A 17,123-nucleotide genomic window follows, 5' to 3' on the forward strand; every position below is an offset into this window, starting at 1 on the left:
AAAGTCTGGAAGTCAGAAGGAGGCTGAAAGATGCACCGCCCAGTGCTCCTTGTCATCTTCCTTCTGACTTTCTATGGCTTTGTTGTAAACTCTTTCCGGATATTTATACCTCTTCTTGGGTTGGGTGTGACATGAAAAGCTGTCATCCATAATGAATTCGACATGCAGAAAAAGAAATTAAGTTGGAACATGAAAAGCATTTTTCTTTTTGAATTGAACATGCCATACAAATATAGTATTGAATGCAAATGTTCTAGCTCACCCCAAGGGGACTTGGAATTAATTAGTTCTGTAGTTTGAAAGGTAAATGTAGGAAAGTTTGCCAGGAGGCAATCCGTTTGATTTAAGACGGAATTCAATGCCTTTGTAGAAATATTGTCATGATCAGTTCGACATGAATGCAGTTGATTGTTTGTCTTAAAATTGATATAGCTCAATTTGAAATGGGGAAATTGGGTGAATATATTATACAGGCATAAAACTGGACACATATACAAACACAGATCATGCCCATATGTACAAAGGCAAACATGCACATGTACATAGAGGTACACTGAGCCTGTACACAGAGCCTTATATCTAGATACATATTATTATCATCATCATCATCATCATCATCATGTATCTAGTGCTACCAGGCATATGCAGCACTTTACAGGGAAGCATAATAGAGTCCCTGCTCCTTGGAGCTTACAATCTAGTGGAGACAGAGTCAAGACACACAGACAAAAATAAATAAGAAGCTTTACATATGCAGAACTCCATGCATTAATGTGCAAATATGCATAGATGTATACCAATATACAGGTACGGACATATAAATACATTCATACAACAACAAAAAAGGCATGCAGACATGCAAATATACCCGATAAATCAACACAGAGAAGCAGAAAAATGCAAGCGTGTAAATGCACAGACAGACATGTAATAGCAGGCACCAGATGAAGTAGAAACTCTCCGGGAGTCACGGCTGACATTGCTGTCATATCTTGAATTTCCAGATATTTCAGGCAGGACATGTGGAAGAAAATAGTCTAATTCCATTTCCTACCCAACTCTAAAGACACTGTCATCTCATTATTCATCCTATTCAGAAACTGTCTTTGCTCTGATTCAGCAGCTCACATCCCCAGCCCAGAATTCCCCCTTTCAGAAAATTTGTACTGCAGGACTTTCCATTTTCTATATTCTTATTATTTTCTTTTTGCTCCTAAATAAATATTCAGAATGCAAATCCCTAATGCCTGCAGTAATTAGGGAATGAAAATGGTTAAGGGGAAGCTTGTGATTTATAAATCACAGCCCCTAGTTTTCTGTGGCAGCTCAAGTGTTGATTCTGTGGCAAATCTGAAAACTTCTGCAGCAAAACATCTAAAATTCTGTGGCATATTGCATACATTTGCATATATTTTCATGTTAAATAATGTAAAATTGTACCCTACCTTATAAAATAGTTTATTTCTGATATTTCTTGTGTGTCCAGGTAGTTTGCCTCACCTAGTCCTGCCTCCTGACAAGCTCAATGCCAGAACCTGCTGGGACTACACCTCCCAAGAGCCTCTGCCTTTATCTTCACTGCCCCCTCTACTGGCTGACATGTCTGCACACCCCCTTTTTCTAATTCAAAGGTGAGCAAACAGGGGTACAGGCCCCCTGGGGAAGGGGGCAACGATCAATCCTGAAGGGGGCACGCTGACTGCCCTATCGGGGAAGAAAATAATGGCTACTCTTTTGAGTGTCGGTGCCATGGAGGCACTGCAAGCTCAGAAGGGAGGCATCATTGTAAGCATGCCACAGCTTAGCCATCTTTCAGGGGTCAGGGAGAGCAGCTGCTTCCACTGTGGTAGGTCTGGGCAGGGAGCTGTTCGCTCTGCCTCAGACGTAGACATGGGAGAAGCCAGAGCCACTATGTTATTCCACCACCCAGGAAAAGCTGCCACCCTCAGCCCCAGTCCAGGAGGATTGCCACTGGGTCTCCACCCAGGAAGAGAGATCACAGCTGTTGCCTGCCCAGGGGAAAAAAGAAGTGGTGAAGTAGGGGAGGAAATGGATAAAGAGGCCATAGAGAGTAAGGAGGTGGAGAGGAAAGAGGGAGAAGGTGGGGAAGAGAGAATAAAGGCAAAAAGTATAAAAAAGATAAATATAGCAAAACATGAGAAAATTTTAAAAAAAGATAACTAAGAAAATACAAAAACAGAGAGAAAAAAATGAGAAATTATTGAAAACTGTAAAAAAACAAAAACAAAAAAGTTGGGCATAGTGGGATGGAGTTTTTTTGCAGCTGCTAAAAAAATTTGGTTGGCATTTAAGTTTTTTGAAACATTTTTCATCGCTTACCATTTGTCTGTGATGTGTGTCTAGGTGTGGTGTGTCTCTCTTTCTGGGCCTGGCTCTGTATGGGCATGGAGTGCGTGCCTCTGGTGTGCTGTGCTCTGTGTGGCCTCTGCTATCTGAGTATGATGTGGTCTGCCTGCGTCTCTCTTTGTATCTGGGTGTGATGTGTTTATGCCCCTCTCTGTGTTTTTCTATCAAGGTCTGATATGTCTGTATCTCTGTGCCTGCCTGAATCTGGGTCTGTTTGTTTGGCTCTGTGTCTGGCTGGCTGTCTGGGTGTGGGGTGGCTGTGTCTGTCTGGGAATAAGGTATCTGTTTCTCTATATGTCTGTCTGGGTGTAAGGTGTCTGCCTCTCTATGCCCATATGTGTGTCAGTGAGTGAACTTAACTCCTTTCAGCAACTTGAAGAGAAACAAAATGAAGACTTTAGCCACTAGCTAGCAGTGTGGCTACCTGGTGGATACCATTCCAATATATACAGTGCACACACACACACACACATATATATATATATATATATATATATATATATATATATATAACTCAGGTCAGATGGAGCTGGGGATGCTGCAGAAAAGAGAAGGAATCATAGACATTGCACAATGGCGACACCTAGTGGTTTTATTTAGAGGCTATAATTGCATGGCCCAAGGCCAAGGTCTGTCGCTGCAATGATTGGACTCAGATGAGTTGGGAAGATGCATAAAATGGAGGGTGGGGGTAGGGATTCCCTGGCTAGTTGTGAAAGAAGGCTCACAGCACTAGATCTCGGCACTAGATCTCAGCACTAGATCTCAGCCCTGGCTCCAACTGAGCTGGAAACCCAAAGGGGCAGGAGGAAGCCAGATGGTCCACAAAAAAACGGACTTCTGGTTTTTACTGAACTTGCAGCCTGCCAGACAAACCCGGCTGCAGGCCCAGATTTGGGTGCAGGCAACACAGACCACTGCCCAGGGATCCGGATTGTGACGGCGCCAAATAGCCCAAAGAAGAGCTGCTCCCGCTTGCTTCAGGGCTGCTTCAAAGGGGCACCTTCCTGCCCCTCCCCCTTCCCCACCCCAACTCTCTGATCTCTGGGGCCCCCTTCCCTTTTCCAGTCCTGCCTACGGGTGCCAGAATCTTAAATCTGGCCCTGCTTTCTCTCTGTGTCTGTGACTCTCTCTCTCTCCCTTTCTGGGTCTCTCTTTTCTCTCTCTCTCCTGTTTCCCTTTCCCCTCTTTCTCTTTTTTTCTTCTCTCTCTCCCCTTTCTGTCTCTTCCTCTCTCCTTTTCTGTGCTTCCCTCCTCTCCCCCTCCATTTCTGTGTTTTTCTTCTCCCTCACCATCTCTCGCTTCCCTCTCTCTCACTTCCTACGACTCTTCCCCTCCCCCTCCCCCCTTTTCCCTCTCTCTGTCTCTGCTTTGTTCTTCCTGCCTCTCTCTGTCTCCTACCCTCTCTTTCTGGACCAGTATCTCCTCTTTCCCCTGGCAGGCACAGCTCTTCTGGCGATGTTATCCCAGCATAAGCACTGCAGAGTCTTTCTTTCATTTAATCTTCTTTTCTTTTCATTGTACTTACAACATGTTAATTTGGGAGTGCTTTAATGTTCATGGAAATAAGAAAACGATTTTTAAAAATGATGACTGCAGTCAAATGGAGAGTGTGCGGGGGGGGGGGGAGGGGGAAGGTGGCAATGGGATATCGCACCTCAGAGCTCTGACAGTGCACCTCGTTCCTGACCCTGTGGCACCACTACCTGCTAATTCCCGTGCTGAGGCTCAGCTCTGCCAATTACTTCCTCCCCCCCCCCCCCCCTCCACCTTGTTTTTCTTCTTTCTGTCTGGCTTTCAAGCCTGTCTTCTTCATAGCTGCGAGGTGGACTTTGCCGCCTGGGAAAGCAATTGGGCAGTAGGCTGTTACGCGTGCCGCCCGCTGCAGCCCCGCGGCGCGGCCCTCTCACCTTTTCAGACGGACTCCAGCTCCTGGCTCCGACCTCAGGTTCCCTCCTGTGCCTCCGGCCCTGCCACGTTACCCAGTGTTGCCAGCCAAGATGTCCCTGTTCGTGGCCCGCGGAGAGACGCCGCCATCAGCGCCCCGCCCCTTCCTAGGCGCGCGCACGCGCATCATTGATTCTTTTAAAGGGCCCGCGGCGGGAACCTGGCCGCAGACCCAGATGCTGATATCAGACTCTTCAGCGTATAAAAGCTCAGGCCTCGCTCCATAGCGTTGCCTTTCCAACAGGTCTCCTCGTATTCCGAGTACTCATTGCTGATCCTAGAATCGTCTTTGTGGTGTTCCTGTTTTCCTGTGGTTCCCAGTTCCTGTGCTCCTTGTTCCTGTTTCGTCTATATGTTGGACTGACTCTTTGGATTTGACCACCGCTACGCCTGACTACTCTCCAGCTTCTCTCCAGCCCCGGACCTCCACTACGCCTGACTACTCTTCAGCTACTCTCCAGCCCCGGACCTCCACTACGCCTGACTACTCTCCAGCTTCTCTCCAGCCCCGGACCTCCACTACGCCTGACTACTCTTCAGCTACTCTCCAGCCCCGGTCCTCAGCCACGCCTGACCAAGCCTGCCTTCTCTGTGTCCTGACCACTGCCTTGACTGACTATGCCTGCCTTCTCCGTGCCCTGACCACTGCCTTGTTTGACTACGCCAGCCTTCTCCGTGCCCTGACTACTGCCTTGATTAACTATGCCTGCCTTCTCTGTGCCTTGACCCTTGCTTTGAACGACTACGCTACAGACTCTCCTGTGTCCAGACTTCTATGTTGCTTGCTACCACTTGCACTCGCCGCTGGCTCTGATCTCAGCCTGTCAGTGACGCCTCCTCTCTCCTATCCACTGGACGTGGACTTACAAGGCTTAGGCCTTCCTTTGCTTAAGCGCCTCCAGTTACTCATTGTTCCTTTGGCGCCTGAGTTCCAGTACCGAATCCAGTCCAGGATAGGACTACGCCATCTACCGGCTGCTGTCTCTGGGCTGAATCACCTTTCATCTCTAGCTAACCTCGAGGCCCAGCTAAGTCCTGCCGGGCACCCAAAGGCTCAACCCAAGGGGAGCGAGGGCTGGTATAGGTGAAGCTCCAGCGGCCTCTAGCTTCAGCCCACTCCACCTGCTGACCCGTAGGTCCCTACCTATGGGTTGCGTCAACCCCAACTCAGCCCAAGGGTCCACCTTCGATGCAACATAGGCACCATCTGCAAAAATCTGCCTCCTCTCTCCTCATTCACTCGGCTCCCACTCAGCACTCAGGGAGCGCAGAGTATCCTCAGACAGGCTTGGGGAGAGTCATTGAAAACTATCCCAGGTCAACAAGAAAAGCAGGAGTGCCACATACATAAAAGCAGGTTGTAAAAGCAAATGGTGCATTCAGGGCATATCTAATACATGCTGCAAAAGCATATGGTATTCGGAAGATGTAGTTTTTCATGGTTTTTCTTCAGGGGATCACCTTCTGCAGTGGAGAAGTCATTGACCTCTCTCACAGGAGATATGAGAAGAGAGCACTGCATTCTGGGGAGGAGAGTAGGTAGAAAAGCTGCTCGTTATGGGATGATGTATGACCACCCCCAGGGATGTATCCCAGGCCCTACATCCCTTGGGGCCTGTGGGGCTTCCTATAACAAGTTAACAGGGTTGTCTTCCCCAGGCCCTTCCATTAGGAGTGATCATTTTTTTTCTGACTCATGAGGCTAAGCTGCTAGAAGCCTCCATATTGGAAGCAGTAGGGGAGAGCAGAGATATCTGGAGATGGAAGCGGGTGGGGAGGGAGAGTAGTGCTGACCATACAGACTGCTTTTGCTGCCGGGCATGAGACAGATCCTCCCAGAAGCTGAGCAGAATAATGTAGACGCTGGGGGCTGACTAGGAAACCGCTTTTCGTTCTAATTTAGCATCAGGTCAGGAAGCCATATAGAAACAGAGGTGTTGGCAGATAAGAATCACTTGGTCTTCCCAGTTTGCCCCCTTGCCTACTGTGTTGTCACAGGTCTTACTCAATCGGTGGTCTTCTTCCCTCTGCTGCTAAGGTCCCTTTTCTTCTATCCCAGGCATGCTTGAGTCACTGTTTCTAGAAGTCCTTTCTGGGTGTCCACCACCCTCTCGCATTCCCTTTGAGCTTCCCTCCTTTCAGCAATGTATGATGACCCCCTTGTCCTTGAACTTTTCACGCCACGGAAAATAGTCCATTAGCTGTTTGACCATTACATATTTTTCCCTTTGGTCTTCTAAAGGTACATCTTTAGCTCCCTCACTTTCTTTGTGGATGGCTTGTAGCGCAGGCCATGCATTGTTCTGGTGGCCCTCCTCTACCTTGTCCTTTTGTAGATGGGGATACCCAGAACTGCAGATAGTACTCAAAGAGAGGGGCCTCATCACTTTATTACTGACCAGTATGGATTGGATACCATAATTCGAGGGTTTGATGGAGGCTCTGAGTATGATATGAATTTTTTTTTTTGACATCTCAGCTGCCTTTGACACCATCAATCACAATATTCTCATCACTCGGTTAGAATCTCTTGGTATTTCTGGCACTTTCCTTCATTGGTTTATTTCTTTTTGACAAGAGCAGAATATATTACATATGTCTAGGAAATGCATGCTCCTCAACGAAATCAGTTACAGCAGGGGTACCCCAAGGCTCCGTACTATCTGCCACTTTATTTAATATTCACATTGCTCCCATTTGTTACGTTTTTAGCACACTCGGCATTACTTATAGAATCTATGCTGATGACATTCAGTTTTTCATTCCATTTTCCTCCTCATGGTCAGATACTTTCAAACATGTCTCCCCTGTCCCCTATTTCCTATTTAGAGTATGTGGAAAAGACTGAGATATCGGTCTTGTCCAAATTTCCTTGGTCCAATTTTCCCTCCCACTTTTCTTTTAACAATTTCAACATTCCCATTTGGAGTTAAGTGCATAACCTTGATGTGCTCCTGGATTCCTATCTTTCATTTAATTCTCACATTAATTCTGTTGCCAAACGTTCCTTTTACAAATTACAGCTTGGATGGAAACTTTGTCCTTTGCTTGCTCCCAATTATTTTCGTACAGTATTTCAGGCGCTTGTTTTTAGTAATTTCTACTACTGTAGTGCTTTATATGCCAGTCTCCCAAATATTGTTCTGAAACCATTACAGTGAGCTCAGAATGCCGCTGCCCTTGTATTGTCTGGTGCCAAGTTTTGTGACCACATATGTCCTATCAGGGCTGATGTGCTTTGGCTTCCCATCAGGTGGAGAATTATGTATAAGATGGCTGACATTATTTACAAGCTTCTCAATTCTGATTATCTCAGCCGGGTGAATTAAAAAATATATAGGCCACCACATGCCTTAAGATCTGCTCAGAAGAATCTATTCAAGGTTCCAACAGTAAAGTTTGCTTATTTTAACATCACACTTGATAGGGCCTCCTCTGTTGTAGACCCCGATTTTGTGAAATTCCCTCCTGGACGAGGTTAGGTTGGAGCCTTGCATTAAGGCCTTTAAGCGGGCTTTAAAAATGTTCCTATTTAAGAAAGTGTATATTGATTTATAGTGGATTTATCACTTTGCGTTTATTTTGTTGATTTGTTTTGAATGACTTTTTTATGTGTTTTCATATGATTATGTACACTTTATTGTAAACCATTACACAATGTATGATGTCATGGTATATAAATTTTAGGAAACCTTAAACTATCAGAGACCTAGGCAAAGGAAATAGTTTTCTTTAGCAAAGTCTCTTTTTCTACTAGTGATACCTCTCTTTACATAGCCAGATAGGAATGTGCATTTGTTTTACCCAAATGGGTAAAATTCAACAAATGAATCCATTTTCAGATTATTCTGAATGGAAAGAACCAAAAATGGACTCGGTCCAAAAAATACAAAAATTATTTGGATTTTTCAGTTTGGCAGATACTGCACACTAGCAAACAACACTCACCATTAACCAACACATGCCGGCCCCCACCCCCGTGGCCTCCCTGCAGCCTCCTCACAGCAACTCCCCCAGCTTCTACTTAACGCATCAGGGGGAGAAGTGAGCCCAGTCGCTCCTGCCCTGCCAGTTCTAATTTAAAAATGGCCCTGGGTTGAGGGATGGCTGGTGCCAGTTTGTTTTACGGATGCAAAATGGGCTCTTTTTACAACTGTCATGTTTTATTGTTTTATGGCTATAAAACAACTTGATGCTGGCCAGCCCTCAGACCAGGACCATTTTTAGATCGGCGCCAGTGGGGCAAGCGTAACTGGGACTAGCTCCTGCCCCTTTCTCTCTTGAATCCCCCAATTGGGATAAGTAGGGGACAGGGGAGAGGCAGGTGGGGGGAGGGGGAGCTTGCAAAGGAGTGGATGGGGATCATTTTTGGGGGGGGGGGGTTGTTTGTAGTTTTTAAAAAATATGGGGTAGATTTTATAATTTTGCGCGAGCGCGTACGTTTGTTCACGCACCAGGTGCAAACAAAAGTACGCTGGATTTTATAAGATATGCGCGTAGCAGCACGTATCTTATAAAATCCGGGGTCGGCGCGTGCAAGGGGGTGTACATTTGTGAAACTTGCCTGGTCCCTCCGAGGCCGCTCCGAAATCGGAGCGGCCTCGGAGGGAACTTTCTTTCCACCCCCCCGCACCTTCCCCTCCCTTCCCCTACCTAACCCACTCCCCGGCCCTATCTAACCCCCCCCCCCCTACCTTTGTTGGCAGATTTACGCCTGCTGAAAGCAGGCGTAAATCTGCGCGCACCAGTGGGCTGCTGGCGCACCATCACCCAACCCGGGGGCTGGTCCGGAGGCCTCGACCACGCCCCCGGTCCCGCCCCGAACCACCCCCCCCCCCAACCCCGGACACGCCCCCTTCCCGCCCCTTTTACGAAGCCCCGGGACTTACGCGCGTCCCGGGGCTGTGCGCGCGCCGGATGCATATGCAAAATAGGCACGCTGGCGCACGAGTGCCCTGCGCGCGTAAATCCAGCCGGATTTACGCGAGCAGGGCCTTTAAAATCCGGCCCTCTATGTTTATTTAAGTTTGGCAAGTGAACAAAACTGAATAAACATTAAGCAAAATGAACCCCAAACTCCCCCTTTCCATTCCTGAAATAAAAAAATACGAACTGAAACAAAATGTATTCCTCCTGTGCATCCCTACACCCAAGTGAACTATTAGCTTTTACACTGCTTTGTCACACTGAACAGTTACTTTGAGATCGTCGCACATCTTACCTGTTTGTTCTTGCCCTCTAGAATGGTATTTGATCCTTGGATCTTTGGATTTCTGCAGACAAATGCATGATTTTGCAGTTTCTGGCTGGCATCCTACAGAGAAACAGACTTTATAAGATGTTCATGGCCGTCCCTCCCACGCCTGTTTGCCGGTCTTCCACCCCCCCCCCCCCCCCAATACTTTTTTGAACAATTTGCCCACCTTCATTTGAATTTGTGCCACAGATAGTAGGACACTCCATGACCGCTGGCTCACAGATATCATGTGCACCTGATACCCCCACACACCAGTTTTCAGGTTATCCACAATCGATATGCATGAGTTATCTTGACATGCACTGCCTCCATTATATGTTAATATATCTCCTGCATACTCATTGTGGATGTCATGAAAACCAGACCTGGTTTGTGGCGTTGCAAGACTGGAGCTGCCTATTCCTGATCTAATCTAAACCCCTGCTCGTCTACTGCCTTACAGATTTTTGTTATCTACTTTCTTTTTTGAATCCCTTTCTAAAAAATGTTTCTAGAGGGAAGTGCACCAGTTCGGTTCAGCGGAACTATTGGGAGGGTTCCATGCACTTTGTCATGTCACAGAGCATATTCAGAGCTGCCCTGCCCCTGGTTAATGCTGCAGTCACCAGCTGACTCCATTTCTTGATCCCTTCCTATAGGAAAAAAACTCTCTCTGCTTTTTAATGTTATACTTATTGCACAATCTGGTAAATATTAAGCCGGCTAAAATTAGCCCAGAACCACAATTATTTTACAAGAACAAAAAAAATCAAGGAGAGTGCACTTACAAACTTTTCTCATCAGTTTACATAAAAATAAAATAGATATTTTATTTGAAAAAATGTTCTTATCATCTGTCCAAAACACTATTTTAACATTCAAAAAATGTAATGTACAAATATTGTATTATAATACATCAATATCCATTCAAAATTAAACAAAAACTGTACCAGCTCATATAATAACAAAAATATAAACCCCCACCTCCCACAGAACATACATATAACCTACCCCTCCCCACCAATACCCCACATTAAACATTACCAAAAAATAGGAATTCCGACTAACCCACCTTCATCCTAAAAAGAACCCAACTAACCATTAAAATTAAACAAAAAATGTTGAATTGAACTTATTGCACAGAAATTCACAGAATGAACAATGTCATAACCATGTACACATTTCTGTACCAAAAGGAGAACACTGAGCATCATGAAATGTTCACACATCTTTTTGTATTTGAATTTAAGTGTAGTTGCTTAAGTCCTTTTTCATCTAAACCAGGGGTAGGCACTGTCGGTCCTGGAATGCAACAACCAGGTCTAGTTTTCGGGATATCCACAATCGATATGCATGAGGTATCTTGACATGCACTGCCTCCATTATATGTTAATATATCTCCTGTATACTCATTGTGGATGTCATGAAAACCAGACCTGGTTTGTGGCATTGCAAGACTGGAGTTGCTTATTCCTGATCTAATCTAAACCCCTGCTCATCTACTGTCTTGCAGATTTTTGTTATCTACAAACAGGTACGTATTTCCTTGTAGCCCTTCCTCAATGTTTTGTTTTTTTTTAATAAAGATTTTGAAGAGTGCTCATCCCTGTGGCAGTCCACTGGACACTGTGTCTGCACCATAGGGGAACCCATTGACTATCAGTCTCTGAGTCCTGTTGGCCAACCAGTTTGTCGCACAGTTTATAATTCTTCTTCCAGTTCCCAGACTGGTGAGCTTGCTCAGCAGTCATCTGTGTAGAACTGTCATAGACGTCACTGAAATCCAGATAGGGCACACTTAACTCTACCTCCCTGATCTACTATTCTGGCGATCTCATCAAAGAATTCAATCATTTGTTTCTGTAAAGGTGAGGTAACGTGGAAACATCCAGAAAGAAGAAGGAGGCAGACTCTGGCTGTTTACTTTTGTGCAATTTATTTACAGTGAATAACACGAAGTGCAAAGCAAAACAAAGAAATGATGCATCTCATCTTAAAGTTTGGATCGTATATGCATTAAACATAGCAAGTTTTATCATAGGCTGGCTTCCTGCCTGCTCCCTGGGGCCTGCCTAACCCTTCTAGGCCCTGAGTTCTTGTACTCTGATGAAGGGCTCCTCCCTTCACCCAGGATTCCTTGTGGGTCTGGATCTTAAGGAAGCCTGGGCGAGACAGCTGCGCCTGGACCCTTAAGGTACTCTGAAGGAGTTCTGTTATGAGTGTGTCCTGCAGGTCCCCACCATCGGCTGGCAGAGTGGCTATGGCAGAGGCCCAGCTGGAGCTTCACCTATACCAGCCCAGGTTCCCCTTAGGTTGAGCCCTCAGATGCCAGTGTTAGCAGGTCCTAGGTGCGGGCCTCTGCTGGTGAGGTGAAGATCCGTCAAGTAGACAGAGTTGCAGGCCAGGATCTAGCGCAGAAGGAATATGAGCAAAGCAGAGTCTAGCAGCGGTCGGGGCAGGTGGCGTACTATCAGAGATGGTGTCCAGGCAGTGGTCAGAGGCAGGCAGAGTACTATCAGGGATGGTGCTCAGGCAGTGGTTAGTGGCAGGTGTAGTGAGTCAGAGTCGGTGTCCAAGCCAAGGTCAAACCAGAAATCAGTCCGAGGGGTAATGAGGGACGGAGAGAAGGTCGGGAAATGAGGAACAGCACAAGCAGGAGCGGAGACACTGCAGACCAAAGCAAAAGAAATGAAGACTAACCACGAATCAGATGAGAACTCAAGAACAGGACCAGACTACCAACACAGGAAACAGGAACAGAAAACAGGAATTCAGGAACATAAGAACATAAAAAATTACCATGCTGGGTCAGACCAAGGGTCCATCAAGCCCAGCAACCTGTTTCCAACAGAGGCCAAACCAGGCCACAAGAACCTGATCCCATGCTACTGATGCAATTAATAGCAGTGGCTATTCCCTAAGTAAACTTGATTAATAACCATTAATGGACTTCTCCTCCAAGAACTTATCCAAACCTTTTTTGAACCCAGCTACACTAACTGCACTAACCACATCCTCTGGCAACAAATTCCAGAGCTTTATTGTGCATTGAGTGAAAAATAATTTTCTCCAATTAGTCTTAAATGTGCTACTTGCTAACTTCATGGACCAGGAACATGAGGCCAGGAACAGGAACACACTGAGGCAATGCACTACTTCAAAGAAGTCGACCTATTGCCAAGGCAAAGAGAAACAGCTGAAGTGGCCTTTTAAGGGCCCAGACTGTGACCTTATCAAGAGGAGCCACAGGGCACCTCCCACCATGGTCCCTTTAAATTTAGCTAAGGGGCGCCCGTGCGCACCTAAGGAGGATGTGCCATGGCAGGACTTGATTACGCCACTGGCAGGGACTTCATGTTCCTTAGCAGTACTCCCTCTGGATATCTTGTGGCATAGTCTACAATGACGAGGATGTACTTATTTCCTTGAGTAGATGTCTCTAATGGCCCCACAAGGTCCATGCCTACCCTTTCGGAAGGGGTCTCGATTATGGACATTGGTATGAGAGGTGCTGCTCATACACTGGCAGGCTTTGTGAGTAGGCAGATAGGGCAGGACCAGCAATACGACTGGACCTGTTGTTGTAGGCCTGGCCAATAGAACTGTGCCAATATTTTCTCTTGGGTCTTTTCCTCCTCTAGGTGACCCCCCTAGAAGGTGGCTGTGAGCTAGTTGCATAACCTTTACTAACTGTCTTCGGGTGAGCATTTTCACAGTCCCAGAGTCCACCAAAGTCTGGGTTGAGACTCTTATCTAGTTCCACTGCAATCACAAAAGTAGAGATTCCCTGGCTAGCTACATTCACGAAATTACAGAAGTGTGGGGCAACGGCACTAATGTCCATTGCTTCCTCTTCCCTGTGGGGACAGTCTCATGCAAAATGGCCCCTCTCACCACAATTAAAAATTAGCAGTTCTGCAGGTATTTGTGATTAAGGTGAAAAGTCCAATCTGTCTGATTCCACCTGCTGTCAAGATCTCCTGTCCTTAGGACTCGAATGTCTTCTACCCAGGTTGGAAGGCCTCCCCTGAGACCATAGTGATTCAGGGATGGATTGAGCTTGGTAATAGGCCTCCTCCATCTTCAATGGTCTCTCTAGCATAAGGTTTGGGTGCCTGCACACCCACTGCCACATAAGGTGTTCTAGGCCATCTAGGAACTGTTCCAGCAAAACCGCATTGGCTACTACTACCCTGGTTTTCTGTTCCAGGCGCAGCCACTTCCACGCCACATCCTTAAGTCAGTGGAAAAGTCTGTGGGTTTTCCTCTGGTTGAAGAGCTCCTAGCCGAAAGCGCTGTCTGTAGGCTTCTGGGGTAAAGTCCCACCCTCTTTAGGATGGCTGTTTTGACTTTGGCATATGGAGCCCTTCCCTCCAGGCTGGTTCTTTGGAAAGCAGCTTGAATGATCCCTGTAAGGCGGTTCCCTAGATAGGGAATCCATCTATCTGCTGGTCATCCTGCCAAGCGAGCAGTCCGTTCAAAGTTCTTCAGGAAAAGCTTGGTCTTCTCTGGGGCCATCTTAAGTATGATTGGCGGAAAGAGAGGTGGCCTGGCCATGGCAGTCTGTAGGGCCTGTGCTACCCGTGTTAACACTGTGTTTTGCTGCATAACTTGTTCTCGTAGCGCCTGCTGCTGGTCAGTTTGCGTTTGTAATACATTCTGCAATTGCTGCTGCCTTGTAGCCAGGACTTGGGCCACTTGCTCCATGTTTCCTGCTTTTCCAAGCTGCCTCCAAACTGGGGATCTCTCCGGGGAAAGGAGTGGGAAAAAAAACCCCAAAAAAACAAAAACTGCTGGCCTGTCCGGTTCTGACTCGCTGCTTGCACCCTGACTGAACAGACGGGCTATCCCCTTCGGCCTGTTGCAGTTTCAACTAGGTGAGTGGAACTGGTCGGCCCCCAGGAAAAAGAAAAAAACCTCTGCAGGGCTATTTTTTCTGCTGCTCCAGCTGTGGGCTCCTGCCGGTGCTTCCCACTTAGGCAGGAAATTCTTCTGCTGCCACCATATGTGGTACCCTGGGCAACAGTGGCTTGGTAACAGCCTGTGTCAGTGCTAGCGGTTTTGCTTCCCTGTGTGAACAATTACTGTGCTGCCCCCCCCCCCCTCGTTGTTTTTTTTAAACACAGAATACCCCACCTCAATTAAACATGCAGAACACAGGCTCACTCTCATCAAATTCAGAATAAAGAGACTATAAACTATGAACAGAAACTGAACCAGAAACCAGAAACCTCAACAAGCCAGACTCTTACACAATGCAGCAATGGAGAAACAGAAACATCACCGGTCCTCATAAATCATTTACCAAACAATAAAATCAAGGAATATAAATTAATCATATTAGAAAAACCATACTTGGAAATATTCTTTTTATAATGATCTAAGGAATAGAATAATATCCAATAATTAAGAGCTCATACAAGACTTTAAAAATTTCCCAAACAATAAATTATTTCAAAATGGCAGACACAGGCATTTAATAAGTAAAGCTAATAAGGATGGAAAATTCACCACTCTCCATACCTGAAAACATTTTATTTCCAGTCATCCTGAGTAAGGCATGGATTAGTGAGGCAGCACAAAATTTCTTCACACACACACACACACACAACACACACACACAGGCAGGCTTCCATTTATACACACACAACTCAGACAGGTTCCCATAAACACACACACACAACACACACACACACACAGGCAGGCTTCCATTTATACACACACAACTCAGACAGGTTCCCATACACACACACACACACACACACTCACACACACAGGCAGGCTTCCATTTATACACACACAACTCAGACAGGTTCCCATACACACACACACACACACACACACAACACACACACACACACAGGCAGGCTTCCATTTATACACACACAACTCAGACAGGTTCCCATACACACACACACACACAGGATCCCAGACAGGTTCCTATTCACATACATGCAACCCTCCAGTTAGACTCCCATTCACATACCCCCCCCCCCCAGTCAGGCTTCTATTCACACACACCACACCCCCAGGTCAGGCTCTCAGTCACACACACCACATCCCCACACCCCAATAAGACTCTCATTCATTCGTTCATTCACACACACAAACACACATACACACACACACAAACACACATAGCACCAAGAACCATTCTGCTGCTCCTCCTCATGTGCCGCCCCACTCAAGCTTAGCACCTCCTCTATGCTGATCTTGTGCATGTGTTTTGGAAAGCAAATGCCAGCACCGAGAAGGAGTAGGAGAACGGGCTCCTTCTTCTTTCTTTGGTCCACCGGCGGCCTCACGGGCCTCTTCCTCTTCCCGGCTGCCAGTGAGATGGGGTCCACTGGCGGCCTCATGGGCCTCTTCCGGGCCGCCGGTGAGATGGGGTCTACCAGCAGCCTCATGGGCTGATTCCTCTTCTGGGCTGCCGGTTAGATAGAGTCATCCGGCGGCCTCGCGAGCCTTTTCCTGCTCCCAAGGCTGCCCCCCACCCCCCGGTTTGCACACCCAGTGGTGCTGGGCCTGGTAACAGCCAGAAGGAAGAAGGAGGCAGACTCTGGCTGTTTCCTTTTGTGCAATTTATATACAATGAAAAATACAAAGTTCAAAGCAAAACAAAGAAATGATGCAGCTCACCTTAAAGTTCAGGTCTTATACACATTAAACATAGCAGGTTTTAGCCTAGGCTGGCTTTCTGCCTGTTCCCTGGGGCCTGTCTAACCCTTCTAGGCCCTGAGTTCTTGTACTCTGGTGAAAGGCTCCTTCCTTCACCCAGGATTCCTTGTATGTCTGGATCTTAAGGAAGACCGGGCGAGACAGATGTACCTGGTCCCTTAAGGTAGTCTGAAGGAGTGTCCTATAGACTCTGTCACAGAAGGGTAGCGGGTGTGTGAGCCCTTTGTACCGTGGCATAGTCGATGCAGTGTGGAGGATGGACCCACGTGGCCTATGCTGGCAGCTGGCGAATGCGCCCTGTAGCGGGATGGTCTGGAGCTTTACCTTTACCAGCCACCTCGTCCGCGGGTTGAGCCTTTGGGTTCTGGCAGCCGGCAGGTCATATGCAGGTCCCTAGGGCAGTGAAGATAACTAGAGTCCAAAAGCGCACCAGGATCAGGGCAGGCAGAAGACTAACAGAGTCAGGGACAGGCCAAGGTCGGAACAGACAGCTAGCAAGAGTGGTCAAGTCCAGGCAAGGGGTCAGATCCAGAGAGTCAGGCCAAGGATGGATGAAGACACACTGAAGACACTGGATAAGAGAAGGTGAGGCTGGACCAGGTAGGCTGGATGAGGAGAGCTGGAGAAGTCAAGGCTGGACGAGACTAGGCTGAAGGCACAGCGGGATGAGGCAAGGTTGGAAGTCAAGGCAGGACGAGGTAAGGCCGGAGGGTAAGGCAGAATGAGCTACAGGAACACTGGAATCAAGAACGTTAGGCAACTACCACTGCAAGGTAGAACACCCGTTGCTGAGGCAAGAAGAGCAGAGTGGCTGGGCCTTAAATAGGGCGCTGGGTGAGGTCATCAGTAGGCGCCGTGAAGTGGCTTTCCCACCATGGGGCCTTTAAGGTGCGCA

Source organism: Rhinatrema bivittatum, chromosome 4, assembly GCF_901001135.1.
Source record: "Rhinatrema bivittatum chromosome 4, aRhiBiv1.1, whole genome shotgun sequence".
NCBI classification, from domain to species: Eukaryota; Metazoa; Chordata; class Amphibia; order Gymnophiona; family Rhinatrematidae; genus Rhinatrema; species Rhinatrema bivittatum.